The sequence below is a fragment of the Ovis canadensis genome, chromosome 3, assembly GCF_042477335.2.
Source record: "Ovis canadensis isolate MfBH-ARS-UI-01 breed Bighorn chromosome 3, ARS-UI_OviCan_v2, whole genome shotgun sequence".
NCBI classification, from domain to species: Eukaryota; Metazoa; Chordata; class Mammalia; order Artiodactyla; family Bovidae; genus Ovis; species Ovis canadensis.
In genome coordinates, this window is record NC_091247.1 from 61425327 (window position 1) to 61437411 (window position 12085).

The window sequence follows — 12085 nt, forward strand, 5'->3', positions numbered from 1 at the left end:
GATCTCCTTGCAGTCCAAGGGACTCTTAAGAGTCTTCTCCAACACCACACTTCAAAAGCATCATTTCTTCGGTGCTCAGCTTTCTTTACAGTCCAATTCTCACATCCGTACATGGCTACTGGAAAAACCGTAGCTTTGACTAGATGGACCTTTGTTGGCAAAGTAATGTCTCTGCTTTTTAATATGCTATATAGGTTGGTCATAACTTTTCTCCCAAGGAGTAAGCGTCTTTTAATTTCATGGCTGCAATCACCATCTGCAGTGATTTTGGAGCCCCCCCCCCCAAAATAAAGTCTGTCACTGTTTTCACTGTTTCCCCATGTATTTGCCATGAAGTGATGGGACCAGATGCCGTGATCTTCGTTTTCTGAATGCTGAGCTTTAAGCCAGTTTTCTCACTCTCTTCTTTCACTTTCATCAAGAGGCTCTTTAGTTCTTCTTCACTTTGTGCCACAAGGATGGTGTCACCTGCATATATCTGAGGTTATTGATATTTCTCCCAGCAATCTTGATTCCAGCTTGTGCTTCCTCCAACCCAGCGTTTCTCATGATGTACTCTGCATATAAGGTATACTCTGCAGGGTGACAATATACAGCCTTGACGTACTCCTTTCCCTATTTGGAGCCAGTCTGTTGTTCCATGTCCAGTTCTGTTGCTTCCTGACCTCCACACAGATTTCTCAAGAGGCAGTTCAGGTGGTCTGGTATTCCCATCTCTTTCAGAATTTTCCACAGTTTATTGTGATCCACATAATCAAAGGCTTTGGCATAGTCAATAAAGCAGAAATAGATGTTTTTCTGGAACTCTCTTGCTTTTTTGATCATCCAGCAGATGTTGGCAATTTGATCTCTGGTTCCTCTACCGTTTCTAAAAGAGCTTGAACAACTGAAAGTTCACGGTTCATGTACTGTTGAAGCCTGGTTTGGAGAATTTTGAGCATTACTTTACTAGCGTGTGAGATGAGTGCAATTGTGCAGTAGTTTGAGCATTCTCTGGCCTTGCCTTTCTCTGAGATTGGAATGAAAACTGACCTTTTCCAGTCCTGTGGCCACTGCTGAGTTTTCCAAACTTGCTAACATATTGAGTGCACCACTTTCACAGCATCATCTTTTAGGATTTGAAATAGCTTGACTGGAATTCCATCACCTCCACTAGCTTTGTTTGAGGTGATGCTTCCTAAGGCCCACTTGACTTCACATTCCAGGATGTCTGGCTCTAGGTAAGTGATCACACCATCATGATTATCTGGGTCATAAAGATCTTTTTTGTACAGTTCTTCTGTGTATTCTTGCCACCTCTTCTTAATATCTTCTGCTTCTGTTTGGTCTATACCATTTCTGTCTTTTGTGCCCATCTCTGGATGAACTAACTGTTCTTCTGATTTTATTGAAGATATCTCTAGTCTTTCCCATTCTATTGTTTTCCTTTGCTTCTTTGCACTGATCACTTAAGGAAGATTTTAAAGTCTCTGGACAGTACAGTGGGCATAACAAATATTTGTCACAACAGAGAGAATTTGCTCTGCTGAAATGGGAACCACAGCTATAAGTCCTTAGATATTAATTCTCTTCAGATCTGTTACATATTATATAAAATAATATATTCATTAAAGTGGATGCTTAGTCTGTAGACATAACAATATTTAGGGCTAATTCTAAGAATATTCTGTGATTAACCAATTATGCAGAAACTCTAAAACTCAACATCACACCTTTAGTTCACACATATAGACTACTCTTTAAGATGATAAAATTTCAAAAGGATAACAGAAACTTATCTGCTAGAAACAGGATTTTAATAGAAATACAGGGAAGTGTGGGCAAGGTGATGAGAGTAGAGTGTTGAGAATTTTCTGGGAACTTTCTCAATAGAAGTGACTCAGATGGAAGGAGGGCTCCTTTTCCTATGCTTCCTTCCCCCACTTGGTAGTTGCTGATGTCGGGCAAGAGTATGTGATGCCTGGATCTTAGCAAGTACTTTGTGACCTTGAGGCTGGGTATAGTGTGCTAGAGAAAGCAGAACAGGAAGACAGATGCAGCCTAGGAGAATGAGGGAGTCACGCAGCTGCTCACTGGCCTTGAAGTGACAGCTCTGGATGTATTTTATGTGAGAAGAAGAAAAAAAATCCTTCTTTGTTTGATTCTTGGTCAGGAAACTAACATCCCACATGCCCCGTGGTGTGGCCAAAATGAAAAACAAACAAACAAAAAGGATTTCTTCTTAAGAATGTCACTTAAGTCTGCCTCCTCCTAGGACTCTCAGTAATATCTTGTGGCATTGTCTTCACCAGTTACAATTCTGTGTTTCATCTTAAGATGCTCATTCACCTGAATCAACATCGTGTCGTGGAGCAGGTTCTGGTTGTATGTTCTTTTCTCCATGTTCCCCACCACCATCAACAGATTGGTGTCTTTCTCTGTCTGTCTTTTCACTGCCCCCTTTGAGATGTATGTATTAGACATGCACACGTGTGTATTTGTAGGTGCACATGGGCACACGCATATGGTCTGTCTCAGAACTAACTTGTTCCACTGGTCTATTCTGTTCCCTGTTCTCCTGTGAGCTCTGTGCTGTTATCCTAACTTTTATTACCATGGTTTTAGAGACTGTCCTAATATCTAGAAAATCAGAGCTCACTTATTTGATTTTCCTTTTCAATGAATTAGCTATTTTGCATACGAATTTCAGATGGGATTTTTGTTAAGACTGCAGGGATTTTCCAGATGAATTTGGTGAATGCTGGCATCATGACATCCCACCTCAGAACATGGAATAGATTTTCCTTTATATCACTTAATAGAGTTTAAACTTTTACTCTATAAAGCCTTGGGTGTTGCCATTTAAAAATTTCATGCCTAGGGGTTTTATAGTTTTATGGCTGTTGCTGCTAAGATTTTATTTTAAATTACGTTTTCTACTTGGTTAGTGCCCTTATAGAACAATGCTGTTGCAGTTTACAATGTAGTATTTTATTTGGCAACTGGCTCACATCTCTTATTTCTAGAAGTTTAATTTCATTCTGTTCCAGAAAGTGACAATTTTACCTCTTCTGTTCCTGTCTTTTTCCTTCTTATTTCTTTTTCTTTCCTTACGTTGTTGGTGAGGCCTGTTGATTTTAAACCTCAATGGTAATGGTAAGATAAGATTTGACCTTAAAGGATATTAAGAGACAGAGACATGTGTGTCTAAAGTTTCTTTGTTAAGAGTGATGATTAGTGTAGGTGTTGCTGTAAAATATTTATTTATGTAGGGACATTTTATCCTATTTCTATTTGGCAAGATTTCTAGTTTAAAGGTGCTGAATTTTCTCAAAGGTAGTCCACATGCTTTATGGACAATCTCTTTGCATCCCTAGCATGAAACGATGAAAAATTCCTCCTTCATGCCCCCCACTTCACCCACTTTCCTTCCAACTCGGTCATCTTTATATTCCTTTTGCATTATCAAAGTTTCTTATTTATATTATGTTTGGCAACTAAAATGAAATCTTTCATATTTTATATTTTCAGACTTTTTGTGGGTCACAAAATTTAAAAAATAATAACCCTTAGAGCGCTATGATTATAAAATAATTGTCACTCTAGAATCGAGTTTTATGATTTGTTCTAAGATAAAGGAACACAGTTTCATGCCACCCAGCTCATCTCCTCAGCAGGCCATTCTCGACACCTTTGAGGGATCCACCTCCAGGTTTGCTTAGGACTGAGAGGCTTCCTGGAGACTTTTCTACCAAACCTAGGGATGCCTGCCCCAGTCCCAGGTTGCTTTTTCTTTCGGTTCTTGATCTTCAAACTATTATATTTTCCCTGCCTATATGCCTTCACTAGGATTATAAACCCTGTGAGACTAGGGTCCTTTGCTTCTTTTGTTTTCTTTATTATTGTTTCCCCAGAACTTAGAATAACACCTGATATAAACTATGGAACTTGGTTGCATGAATGATTCAAATGGGTCAAAAAATTGTTTTTAAAATCCACCACTATAGGCAAGAAGGAACCATGAAATCCTGTGGGGATATGAGAGGTCAACTCTCTAAATGCACTTTTGCCCTCAAGATGTTATAGATTAAAAAAAAAAAAAAAACCAAAAACAAAAAGAAACCCTTTTGTTCACTTGGTCACCCCTCTCATTCTGTGTCTCATTTACTTAAAATTTTTTAAAAAATTAAAAATTTTTGGATATGTGTGAAAGAGGTGAAGACATAAAGAAGATTTAAGGATTTAAAGATGTGAAGTGAATGAAGAGTGGAAAAGTTCTCACGAGCTTTGTGCAAGCGTGCTCAGTCACTAAGTCATGTCCAACTCTTTGAAAGCCCTTGGACTGTAGCCCACCAGCTTCTTCTGTCCATGGAATTCTCCAGGCAAGAACACTGGAATGGGTTGCCACTTCCTCCTCCAGGGGATCTTCCCAACCCAAGGATCGAAACTCTGTCTCCTTCTGGGCAGGAAGATTTTTTACCAGTGAGACACCAGGAAAGCTGTATTAATGTTATATGTCACTGAATATGGTTACAAAGAATAGAATTTAGAAAGATGGTAATGATAACCCTGTATGTGAGACAGCAAAAGAGACACAGATGTATAGAACAGTCTTTTGGACTTTGTGGCAGAGGGAGAGGGTAGGATGATTTGGGAGAATGGCATTGAAACATGTATACTATCATATAAGAAACTAGTCGCCAGGCCAGGTTCAATGCAGGATACAGGATGCTTGGGGCTGGTGCACTGGGATGACCCAGGGGGACGGTATTGGGAGGGAGGTGGGAGTGGGGTTCAGGATGGGGAACACGTGTACACCCGTGGCGGATTCATGTTGATGTATGGCAAAATCAATGCAATATTGTAAAGTAATTAGCCTCCAATTAAAATAAATAAATTTAAATTAAAAAAAAAGAATAGAACCATGAGAAGGGCAAAATATATCTTTACTCAAAGATCCGGTGAAGAACTTTCTCCTGTGCTGTTGACCTCTGCCCCTGTGGATGCTGAACTTGGCCCCCAAACTGGTTCTGCTGCCCCTGAGTTCTGAGCATTGTCAATACAAGTGAACTCAAAATCTCATCCCTTCAAACTGATTTGCTCTTCAAGTTAGAACTTGAACTTGCAACCTCTGAAAGGCCAGCACGGTGTGAGCTGAAAGTCATATAAGTTTCCTCATGGAGCTTGTTCAAAATATCCAAGAAAAATGTCTAAGCAGAACTTTGAGATTTCTATCGCAGCTCGGGAGGTATCAGGACAGAGTTAATTGCTGCTGTTCAGGTTTGGCTCATTCAAGTTTTCTCCCAGAAATGTTCTGGTTTTGAATAAAAACGGATGGATTTGGGCAAACAGAAAGTGGCTGGATTCCTTAGCTGTTATTAAAAGAGAAAAAGAATAAAGGCAGAAACAAGTCTAGGGAGTTGCCCTCAACAGATTTCTGATAAAAAGCAATAATAAAAGAAAAAAGATGTGAAACTTGACATCCAGAGAAATAAACATCATAATCTCAACAGATCTGAGATAAGAAATAGGCATTTTTTTCCTGGATTTTGGGCAAAATGAAGTTGCAAGGGGAAAGCTGTTCTGAAAACTGGTCTTTCGATTTTTACCCCTCTGTTTTCCTCTTTCCTCTTCCATTCCGGGTATTTTTTTCTCTGCCTTCCTCTTTCTTCTCCTTTCTAAAAAAGACTATGGCAATTTTGGAACTCTCAGGTAAGTAGACAGCCAAGGAGAATTCATGAACTTTTTCCTAGCTCCACTCTGCCTAGTGGGGTCTGCACTGCTTGACAAGTTAGTTAGGGGATATTTCCCGAAGTAGATGAAATAGAACGGGCCCTGGCCAGGCCCGTGGTTCATCTCCTTACTGCTGAAGCTGCCTGGGATTCCTGCTTGGTGAACCTCTGGTGGCCTTTGTCATCCATCCTCTCTGCTTAGCTGTCCCAATTCTTACTTCTCTCCTCCAGAAAAATGGTATGAAAGCTCAGTTCCTGGCAAAGTGATGCTGGTTTATGAGTGTGTTTAGACTTGAATCCCTGTAACTTTACATCTCCCTGTTTTGTTTTTTTTTTTCCTGCAGAAGTGGAGAACAGGGTGTACAAAATCTGGGGATTCCACTGCCATCTGACATCCCTCCTCAGAGGAGTGGGGGATGAGGGCCAGGAGATGTGATGTGGGCCGTGGGTGACCCGGTGACCCAGTGTCCCAGGGAGGCTGTTAAGCACCGGAGACCCTCTATGCATGTGTGCTTAGTCATGTCTGACTCTTTGCGATCCCATGGACTGTAGCCCGTCAGGCTCCTCTGTCCATGGAATTCTCCAGGCAAGAGTACTGGAGTGGGGCGCCATGTCCTCTTCCAGGGGATCTTCCCAAGCCAGGAATCAAACTTGTGTCTCCTGCATTGCAGACGGATTCTTTACCGACTGAGTCACCAGGAGTGGAAAGTAAATTGATTATGGAATAGCACTAAAGCACTCTTTTACTTTTATGAGCCAAGGTTGAAAAACTTAAAGCTAAAGAAGAGAGGGAACAAAAAAGGACTCAGAGAGAGAGAGTGTAGTAGATCTCAGGTAATGAAAAGAATATTTAAAAGTTCATTAAATTGTCCCCCTTCCACAAGAAAGGCTCTTATGAGTACTCAGAGCTGGAAGCTTTGAAGGGGGTGGCTAAGCCTGCTGTCAGGAGCCGAGTCTTTCTCTAGGGGGTTCCTACATCCACCTGCCATATGCTATTTTGAATTAAGACTCAGCAAGAGATATGCCTGGATCTCAAAATACAGGCATGTACAGTGATGAGCAGAAAGATTTAACTGCTATGGGGGAGAGAGCAAGCTGCTCTTTTAGCACCTTCCATCTGCAGATTTTCACGTTTCTTATTTCAGAAGAGGTCGGCAGCTAAATTTGACTTTTTGTGTAATTATTTTAGCTGAAGTCAAGGAGCCATTTTTGTTTCAGAAAAGTCTATCTGATTTTTCCCTCCAGAGAATGAGTAAATGAGTTTCATGAAATGTTGAGCCTTAGCATGTTGGACATTAAGATAATTTCTACATCATCAAGAAAATGTCTATTTTTCTGGCTGGTCAGTAAGCTGTAATTGTCACATAGATTCGGTGCAAACTGGAAAATTTCACGGAATTTCCTACAGGACTTTCCATCACCTCCTTCTGTTCTGTCAGCTGGTAGGTGAGTGCAACATCACTTCAGCTGTGTCTGACTCTGTGATCCTATATGTATGTAGCCTGCCAGGCTCCTCTGTCCTTGGGATTCTCAAGGCAAGAATACCGGAGTGAGTTGCCATGCCTTCCTCCAGGGGAATTCCCAACCCAGGGATCAAAACTATGTGCCTTACATCTCCTGCATTGGCGGGTGTGTTCTTTACCACTGGCGCCACCGGGAAAGCGCACTGTCAGCTGTAGTAGCTCTGATTCCCTACTTGTTCCAAGAGGAAAGCACTGTCTTAATTTTCTGGTTGCACTGGTGTTCTCCACTGAACTTTGGAATTAGTTGACTGTCAGCTGGTCTTTGAAATTCTTCTGAATACATATTTTTAAACAGACAGCAATAGTTTTTTAAACATTAATTAATTAATATTTGGCTGTATTGAGTGTTTGGTGCTAAGCATGGGCTTTCTCTAGTTGTGGTGCGTGGGCTTCTTATTATCATGGACTGTGTTGTGGAGCACAGGCTCTAGGTGCGTGGGCTTCAGCAGTTGCAATGCATGGGCTTAACTGTCCTGAGACATGTGGGACCTTCCTGGACCAAGGGTCAAACTCATGTCCCCTGCATTGGCAGGTGTATTCTTAACTACAGGACCACCAGGGAAATCTAGCAATTACTCTATTTTAAGATTTGACTTTTATTCAAGAGTAACTGTGAAAACCAAGCAACCCAAAAAACTGCAAATGATAAATATCAGGCCGTCTGTATATGCTCTGTTGGGCCAGTGATGTCATGAGACATTATTCTTCTGTTTTTAGATGTTTAACTGTGAATTTGACAGGCTTTAGGGAAACACAGGCCTGGTTTAGAATCAAGTTCTGCCACATAAGAACAGGATCATCTTTGGCAGGGCAATTTGTTTCAGTTCCAAGTTCCTTGCTGTATTTGGTGGGGGAGTCCATGAGAGTGGGTGAGGGGTGCCTGCAGAGCTCATGTTCTCCACTCCGTCCCCAGGTCATTGCCATCTAAGGTACATTTCCATCTGGCCTAAATCATCTATTCTTATACACAAGCACTTATTCTTTGCCCTTGCAATATGGGGGAAATTTAAATTTATATATATATTTTAAATTGTATACTGTGAAATTGGCTTTTGTGTGTGTGTGCAGCTCTTTGAGTTTTAATGCATTGTGTCATTGCAATTCCATCTCCCAGCCAGCTCCCTTGTGCTGACATTCCACAGTCAGAACTTTCCATCCCATCCCTGAAACCACTGATGTGTGCTCCGTCCATCCCTTCAGTCTTATCCTTTTGTCTTTTGTCTTTCAGAAAGTTACATTTGCAGAATTACACAGGCTGTCATCTTTGGAGCCTGACTTCCTCCTCTTTGCTTGGTTTCTCTGGGAGCATTGATGTTATTGAGCATGTCACTAGCTTGTCCCTGTTTATTATCTGCTGCATAGAGAGGGTCAGAGTATGTTTGTCCTTTCACTGTTGAATGACACCTGGGTGCCACTGGCGTTTGTATTGTGCTTACTGGACTTATCTTTTCCTTTTTCCTTTCTGGGCTTTGCTTACAGCATTCCAAAACCAGACTTTTCTGTTCAGTCTCTGTGTCTTCCTTTTGCACAACTGTCTTCCATGAGCCTTGCACTTAGGTTCTCATAGTGAGAAAGAACACGAAGGATCTGTTCCCAGGCCATAACCTCCACTGATCACTCTCTGAGTCATCCCAGTAGAATCATTCTCTTTCTTTCTCCTTTGTTCACTACTCTGTTATGGGTCACATGTGGACGTGGTATACTTGCCTCCCTCTAACCCCCTTGAGGTACAGGTTTTATCCACCTTGATGTCCAGCACAGGTTCAGAATATTTCTTGTACAAATTGAGTTGAATTGAACATGATTGCGTAAAGGGTTGAGTTTGTACAAATCATGAAGCAGTAGGAGGTCTTTTTTTTTTGCTTTCTGATCTATTTGTACCAATTTTGCTGATTTTTCAAGCAGTATTTTGTGGTCCTGTGAACTCTCTTCTTCTCTGCTATGTCTTCTTGTTGTTGTTTACTTGGTAAGTCATGTCTGACTGTTCTATCTCAGATCATTTGCACTGAATCACAAATGATGGGTGACTTTAAATATTTCCCTGGAGTATCAGAGTTCTCAGGTGTGGGGATGGACATATGAAGTTGGCATTTTCTAGGTTAATCTGAATGTGAGAGTAGGATATCTCTAAAGACATTGCTGCTTCCAGAACACAAGGAACAGAGCTGAGGTCATTACCATCATTATTATTGACACACATCCCGGTTCCTCTCATCTCTGCCTGAGAAAGAGCTGAGAACTTGACCACAAACGCCAGCAGTCGCCACTGGTTGTGGTTGATGCACAATTACCCTTAACTTACCATGTTTTATGTGGTGAACCTTCTCCTTCATTCATCAATCAGTAATAGCATTTACTGACTTCTGACTCAGAGTGGGTTGTTTTTATTTTCATAAATCCCGAGGTAAGGAGTTCAGGCAGGTGTTGGAGGCAGAAATCTGCGCCATCTCTCTGCACTGGCCTGATTGCTCTACCCAGTGTGAGAACAGTGTGATGAGCATCATCCTTGCTGAGAGTGGTCCACATCTGGTTTGTTTCATTCAGACGTGCTTCAGGTTACACCGGAGCAGGAGTTTCATCCTATCTGAGAAGAACAAAGTGGTTAACGATGGGGAAAGCCCAGAAAATGTGCAAGTGGGGAGGGTTTTTTTTTTGTTATTGTTGTTTTTTTGGTTTGGTTTGCTTTTTAGTACATTTTTAAAAAATACTCTTTTCCTTTATGGGTTATCACAGGATATTGACAATAGTTTCCTGTGCTATACAGTAAGACCTGGTTGTTTATCTATACTATAGATAATAGTTTGCTAATTCCAAACTCTCAGCCCATCCCTCTCCCTCCTCCCCTCCTCCTTGACAATGATAAGTCTGTCTTCTATGTCTGTGAGTCTGTTTTTATCTTGTAGATGTGTTCATTTATGTCGTATTTTGAAGAAGATTATGAACTGGCCCCAGGAAGAGCAATTTCAGGGAACCACTCAGAGGGTGGAGCCTGGATTTGGAGCCAGACTGACTGGAGTATATCCCAGGGCTGTCCCTGAAATTCGTCAAGCTGTCCGTGGCTCAGAGTCTCAGTTTCCTCTCTGCCACATAGAGAATCACAGCCACGCAACAGGCCTGATGTACAAATCACACAGTGCGTGGCCTCTAAGGTGTTCTTGGCACAGGGAGAGACTCAGTAACATGTATGTGCCACCGTGGGAGGTGGGGAAGCTCATCATTGTGGGCACATCCCCAGGGAGCCTGGGAAGGCTGGCGATGAGATCAATAGAGGCGGGGTTTGAAGAGACTGAGATTGGGCAAAAGGCCCAGTGAGGTCGAGGTGAGGAGTCTCCTTGGTGAGGGACCAAGGGCTGCAGTGGAGAACGGCGCATCTTCACCAGCAAGAGTCAGGAAGCCAGGAGCCTGGAGAATGCCATGTATTTTAACAGCCTTAATCTGAACCCAAACAAATACTATGCTTGGTATAATGTGATCTTATTTATTTATTAAACAAACCCAGTAGGACTACCACTTGTCAGTATGGCATCCTCTCTGCATTTAAAACCATAAAATTCAATTTCTTTTAGAATACTTGATAATTTGGTCTCCGTGTTAATTTCTCTCAATTAGGTCTAATTAGCGTTTCTTCACTGTGCCATCTGTAATGTTTCCTTAGCTTGGCAAGGTGATAAATTGCTTCGGCTTGCTATTTTTTCCCAAAGCTATTTGTAAAGGAAGAAACAAGGACCTGTTTAATGAATTAAGGTCCCCTAATAAGGGCAATGATCTAAACAAAGCATTAAATAGAAAAGAGAAATTGTTAGTGCAGATATGAAATCCTTAGTTTCTTGCAGTGAACAGATGTTGGCTGGTTTACAGTGTTTGCAATTTTAACCTACAAACATGGATATGAATATCAGTGTATAGTATGTAAACACAAGTATGCACATATCCTACTTCTGTTATCCACAGGTGGGTGGTTATTGGGACACCAAGGCCGGCTTAGGATGGGAAGTGGGAGTGGAGTGAGGCAGAAATGAGCGAGTGACAGTCTCTGCCTTGAAGGGCCTCAGAGTCCAATAGAGACTTGGTCACACAAGTAACTCTGTCTACAGGCTGACCTTTAAGAGCACAGACCAAAGACACTGATGAGCTCCAGTGGTTTTCTGGTAGCATCTTTAAAATGTTCAATGTATAGTATCATGTCACCAGCAAACAGTGACAGTTTTACTTCTTCTTTTGCAATTTGGATTCCTTTTATTTCTTTTTCTTTTCTGATTGCTATGGCTAGGACTTCCGAAACTATATTGAATAAAAGTGGATGTTACTCACCCATTAAAAATAACAAAATATTACCATTTGTAACAACATGGATGGACCTGGAGATTATCATGCTAAGTGAAGCAAGTCAGACAGAGAAAGACAAATATCATATGATATCACTCATGTGTGGAATCCAATAAAAATGATACAAATGAACTTATTTACGAAACAGCCTCAGAGAACTTGAAATCAAACTTATGGATACCAAAGGGGAAAAGTATGGGGGAGGGGTAAATTCGGAGCTTAGGACTAACATATACACACTACTATATATAAGTAGATTACTAACAAGGACCTACCATATAGCATAGGGGACTATATTCAATATTTTGCAGTAACCTATATAGGAAAAGAATCTGAAAAAGTAAATCTGTGACTGATTTATCTTGCTGTGCACATGAAACTAACACAGCATTGTAAATCAATTAAACTCCAATAAAGATAAGCTAAAACATGCAGATCAAGTGCTAGGGTGTGTAAGGGAAGTGGGGTTAAATCCCAAACCCATGGAGGGTGGGGTGAGAGATGGTGGAGGTGGAAGGTGGTGGT